This window comes from Bombina bombina, chromosome 1, assembly GCF_027579735.1.
Source record: "Bombina bombina isolate aBomBom1 chromosome 1, aBomBom1.pri, whole genome shotgun sequence".
NCBI classification, from domain to species: domain Eukaryota; kingdom Metazoa; phylum Chordata; class Amphibia; order Anura; family Bombinatoridae; genus Bombina; species Bombina bombina.
This window is the reverse complement of record NC_069499.1, coordinates 1,318,902,181-1,318,908,735: the sequence shown is the minus strand read 5'-3', so window position 1 is coordinate 1,318,908,735 and position 6,555 is coordinate 1,318,902,181.

The following is a 6,555-nucleotide window of genomic DNA, read 5'->3' as shown; positions in this document are numbered from 1 at the left end:
GCGGGGGGATTTTAAATAAAATTTAATACGGGGAATACGCATATACTTTAAGATGCGGAAAATCGCAAAATAACAACAAGGAATACAAAATATATACATACACTAGAAAAAGAATCACATTCAATATCACTATATATTAGGACAAACATAAATATACAACACTTCACTAATAACACACCATCGCAAATTCACATTTAAACAGAATACTATTGGACAATGTTAGAGAAAACGACCACTATGACATCATCGCATTCTACACATTCCACAAATACCAACTCAAAATGAGCATGCGCAAATTCACACACCTAATACACATTGCAATAATATTATTTGCTAATAAAGCACACCTGAACACTAATTACAAGGGAAATTGGTACATCATTAAACATTTACACAGGGTATATAAGCACCACACAAGCAGGGCTTCTTTGACTGTGTTGCTGTTGGGTCTTGGAGGTTGGATATTAGAGAGTTGTTGAATTTTTGAGAGTGAGTTAGTGTTAGCGTGAGAGAGTCAGTTGTTAGTGTTATCGTGAGTGAGTTAGTGGGAGTTAGTGGGAGTGGGAGAGAGTCTGTTAGTGGGAGCGTGAGTGAGTTAGTGGGAGTTAGTGGGAGTGGGAGAGAGTCTGTTAGTGGGAGCGTTAGTGAGTTAGTGGGAGTTATTAGTGAGAGTTGTTAGTGGGAGCGTAAGTTACTGGTAGTTAGTGAGAGTTAGTGGGAGTGTTTGTTAGTGAGAATTAGTAGTAGTGTGAGTTAGCGAGCGAGTGATTTTTCTGTACACTTACCACATTTACACGCAAACACATTCAATACATACATACACTTATCAATAACACTACATACACTCCATACCCCCTACCCCCTCATACTACACTCCATACCCCATTCCCTGTAGTCCCATTCCCTGTAATCCCATTTACTCTTATCCCATACCCCATACCCATCCCATACCCATCCCCTAGTTACATTTAGTTTACATATCCTCCTTTTAGTCTTATTCTTCTTTTGGTTTATTTAAATACTCCTTACCCTCTTTGTTTTTTTACATCCCTCTCACACTTTAAGCACCTTTTTTGTCTTTTTAGTTCTTTATTTTGACCCCCTTTCATTTCATCACACTCACTTTTTGTTTGATTATTTGGGGTTTAGTTTAGGGAACAGATGGAGGCCAGGCAGGGGACAGGTAGAGGGGGGAGGAGAGGGAGGGGGAGAGGAACAGGGCAGGAAGGGGAGCAGGAAGGGGGGCAGGAAGCGGGGGTGGAAGCGGTGGGTGGACCCAGCCACTTGGTTCAAGATGACCAAGTGGCTGGGCCCAGTGGCGGTCAGAGTAGGGCTTCACAGTCCGGGAAACAGAGGGCATCGTCACAGGGGAAGGCCAAGGCGACTAGGGAGGCGAGGTTTTCGATGGAGGAGAAGGAGGCCCTCGTAGAGGCCTATATGGCCAGGCATAGGAGGCTGCAGCACCAAAAGACAACCCCGACTGACAAGAGGAGGCTCTGGAATGAGATCAGAAATGCAGTCAATGCAGTGGGTGGCCGGAACCGAGATATGGATTCGATCAAACATCGCTACCGGGACTGTAAACTGGAACTCAAAAAAAAGTTAGGTCTGGAGGCACGACATGCCGCAGGAACCGGTGGCGGACCTGCCCTTGAAATCGAGTACTGCCGATGGGAGGAAATGTTGCGGCCCAGCATCTCCGAGGTGGAAGTAGTCGGTATCGGAGGAATTGATACCGGGAACCTGCCACTCTCATCTGACGGTAAGCTCATTGAACAATAATTTCACATACGAATGTATTTCAAGGGACACTATACGCAAACATTTACTTTCATGATTGAGGTAGCGAATACAATTTGACAAAACATTCAAATGTACTTAAGTTACCTAATTTGAATCCTTCTTGAGATATATTTTAATGAAGAAATAGCCATGCACACGGTGAAACAATCACAGGAGGCAGCTATATTCAGCTAACAATCAGCATCTTCTAAGCATATTTAGATATGCTTTTCATCAAAGAATATCCAGAGAATTAAGCTAATTAGATAAGAAAAGTACATTCAAAAGTTGATAAAAAATGTATGCTTCGAAATCATGAAAGATAAAACATTGGGTTTCATGTGTTAAGGATCCGATTAATGCTATAACGTTGTTTACACGCATTCAATTACTTTGCGGTTACATCAGTATCTAGGCTATAGGTTAGGTGTGCATTTAAACAGACTGAAAACAAACGCAAAAACATTCACATTGACCAGAGATATCACAAACACGGTTTAGAAAAAGCTGAAATCGTATTGATTGTTTGTTAGATTTCAAAGTGGATTAATGATTCTGCATTTGTAATTGTATCGTAAGCTAAGTCATTTAAAGCTTGATTTGCAAATATGCTAATATATACTTTTTATTTTTTTATTTTTAAATATACAGAGTCTGTGGAGGAGGCAGCACAGGAAACACAGCCTCATGCATCTCCCCGGGATGAGAGTGGTGGGGAGGAATTTCCACTTCGGAGGGAAGAGGCCCCCCGTGACGAAGAGCGCACGGGAGATGATGAAGAGGCCCCGGAAGCAGAGGAGGATCCCGCGGAACCCGAGGACCCTCAAGGACCCGCACACCCCCGTGCACGGGCACCCCGCCGTGCACGGGTACAACAACAAGCACAACAAGAGGAAATAGCGGAGGTGCGGGTTCTACTGGACTACATAGACCAGATGCGTACCTCCCGGATACAAAATATCGAAGGACGCAATAGAATACTTGATGGCCAAAATCAAATTATTCAAGGACAAAACCAAATTATCACCATACTCAATCGAATCGAAGAAGGACAAAACAGAATATTTCAGCTTCACCAAGAAATGTTCAATTTTTTCCGGGAGGTGCATGCTGGTCTACCTCCTGGTCCGCCTCTTGCTGCTGGGCCTCTTGCTGCTGGGCCTCTTGCTGCTGGGCCATCTCCTCCTGCCGGCCCATCTCCTCCTGCCGGCCCATCTCCTCCTGCCGGCCCATCTCCTCCTGCCGGCCCATCTACTCCTGCCGGGCCATCTTCTCCTCTTCAGCCATCTTCTCCTCCTCAGCCATCTTCTCCTCCTCAGCCATCTTCTCCTCCTCAGCCATCTTCTCCTCCTCAGCCATCTTCTCCTCCTCACCTTGGTCGTCCCAGTACTCTTCCTTCCACTCTTCCCACAACATCTCCAAGGAGAACTCTTCGGAGTCTGCAGTTGCCTCTCCCAGAGCCTCAGCCCCGTGGGAAGAGGGGAAGGAAGAGGAAGTAAGTATTTGTTTTCATCTTTAATGGTTTTTTTAATTTAATGTGTAATGGTATGTGATGATGTGGTTTTCATACACTTGTGGACCACACTCTGTATATAATCGACTTCTATGGGACCGGGTCCATGGAGGCAGATTGTTTGCAGAGTGTGGGTTATAAGTGTGTGAAAACCACATCATCACATACCTATCCTTGTTCATGATATTGATTGGTTTCTGTGATGTGATGTCCAAACTGTTTCCCAAATCGCAAACAAAATTACCATTACAATTATCCATGATGGCATATTACTGTTTGAATGCCAATAACACAGCTTAAAGGGACAGTCTGAAAATTATTGATTACAAAGAAAACACTGTATTACGCATTATCAAGTTGGAAACAACAAAACATGGAGAAATACGTGTAACTTATGTGCTTAACCTTGTATCTATGACTATGAAAAATGACCACTTATTTGTTGTTCAGACATAACAACATTTTAGATATCAATGATCAATACATGGTCAATAATATGCTGTATGAGCACAATGTTTTACATATACAAATGCTATCCAAATGCCCTCTAGTGGTCAAATTGTATAATGATTACATGCACTCTTCAAGCTCGAAGAAATGAGCACACGAACCTCATAGGTTTAGCTAGCAAATTTAAATAAACACAGACAAATGATCAATTGGTGAGAAACATTTGAGATCATTGATATTACATAATTGACTTTCAGAATAATGAAAAACATTATTTGTTTTCTAAACTGTCCCTTTAACAAAATTACATATGCTAACACATATTTGAAGCTTGTTGGTATATCTACATGTACTTTGTGAAAAAATAAATATTGAAATTACATTTATATTGACGTGTTAAATAAAGTCTATTTTCTTAAAGAGACATTATTGTGTTAATATTTTATTGGAAAGACATTTGTTTGAACAATGAATATGGTTTAAAGTCCTTTTAGGAGTAGGGGGGGTTAAAATATGCTAACAATAATATATTTGAAGATTAAACAATGTGTAACTCATACATGATACAAAAAACAACATTTGCATTCAAGGGACAGTATACTATATTTTTAACAGAACTGTATGTAATAGACACTACTACAAACAACAAGATTAACATATACTGATATCAATATTACAAAGCTTCAAACACTTTCAAATAAAATCGGATTAGCTCTATTGAAAATATAGATGAACCCCCATTACAAACGTAAAACAAGACAATACCACATCATTAACATATGAAAAGACCCTTTACACAAACAGGAGAAAGCTGGAGATGGTACTCACATGAAACTCAGAGGCTTTGCGAGGAGTCTGAAAATTACTTAAATTTTCGTAGAACAGAAGCAAAAATAAACGTATTGGTTAAACAATGGACTATCTAACTAGAGACAAAATAAAAGCTTTTGATTTATAATGTGAGTGTCTAATGAACCTTTAATAAAATATACAATGAAATTACATTTAGAAGAAGTCGGCATCATATATTTAGCATATGATAAATATAAATGCATATTGATTACTTTATTCAAACACAATAGCGCATATTTATTAATTAGATATGTTTAACATTAAACACAACAGTCATTTTTCATAAAAAGGAACATTGTTGACAAACATATTAAACATGGACTATAGAGATTTGCACTTGCCTCGAAATATCATATGCATGAAAACATTTTGCTTTCGTTCGTTTATTCAACCAGACATCCAGCAAAAGAGAATGTGTTGGTCTTCATCAGCTATGGGTCAACAATGTAACATGATGCAAATAATATATATTCGCAAGGTTTTTAAAATTGGCTGCAGTCACAAACGTTTTTAACGTGCACAAATATTGCGGGACTACGTAATACAATCAGACGTTTTTTTACCTTTGCATGTGACGTCTTAACATGGCGCTTCCTTGATCACGTAAGAACGCCATCCAATGAAAGGCACATTCTTGATCACGTAAGAACGCCAAAAAAAAAAGGCGCATCCTTGATCGCGTCAAAACGCAATCCAATAAAAGGCACATTCTTGATCACGTAAGAACGTCAGTCAATACAAGGAATCATTGGACAGAATGGCAGGTGACGTCTTAAGCAACATGGCGCATCCGAGATCGCTGAAAAACCGCAGCCAATACAAGGACTCAGTGACATCTTGGCATATCACTAAGAAACGTATTTATATTTTAGGAACTAGTATGTGTCTAGATTGCTATCTAGGAATGTCACCAAATCATGAATCATCTTTTCGGACTTGACTGTCCCTTGAACTATAGCTATGGTGTATATCTTTAACATTTAAAAGATACACATGAGAAATACATATGCCATTGATGTTTTAAGATATGTTTGGATTGTTGTGGAATAACAATAGTTATACATGGATTGATTAAACGTGTCATTTATTCAAGTTTAATTATTGTCAGCCTACCTATAGCCATATATGGGAGGAGATGTATTTTGTTAACATATTTGTTAACAAATATTCATCATCTAAATTATTTGCAGTACACACAGAGATTTATTTGGTTACACTTTTACAATAATATAGAATTGAAAATGAAATACATGTGCTGTCAACATTACAATAAGATTGTTTATTAATAAGATTATATGTCCTTGTTCATGTAAAAAGGACAAAAAAGCTTTAGAAATGGAAATACATTCATTAACAATTGTGCTCACCATCACTTAAAGGGACATGATTTTGATTTTAAATAGAGCATACACATAGACAATACTATTTCAATAAAATGAACACTTTACAGGGATTATATCATTGTATCAATACTCAGATCATTTGGTAAAGGTGCATCAATTCATGCAGAGTTTCTAAATACACACATGGATCTGAACATTGAAATATACATATATACACAAATAACAATCTATATATACATATATAAAACAATTACTATGCTAATCATAATCATGCAATGATAAAGCTAAGAGAAAAATATATAAAGACAAATAATAAGATTACATTGGAGATGTTAATCTTAAAGTCATTTACAATTGTCTTACATATATGATTTTATTCTTAAAAAAATTTTGGTAGGTCCCTTTAAGGATCAACAACATAAACTAGAGCTTTCAAAAAATAACATGAATAATCAGGACAAAGATTCGTGCAATAAAATGTCTTTTATTAGTATGTAAGAAAACATCCACAACGTTTATAAATAATCTTGTAAAAATAAGGAATATATGAGCCATATGACAAGGTAACACAGTGCATCACAGTCCATGAAGAGAGTTGCCAAGGGCCACCATAGC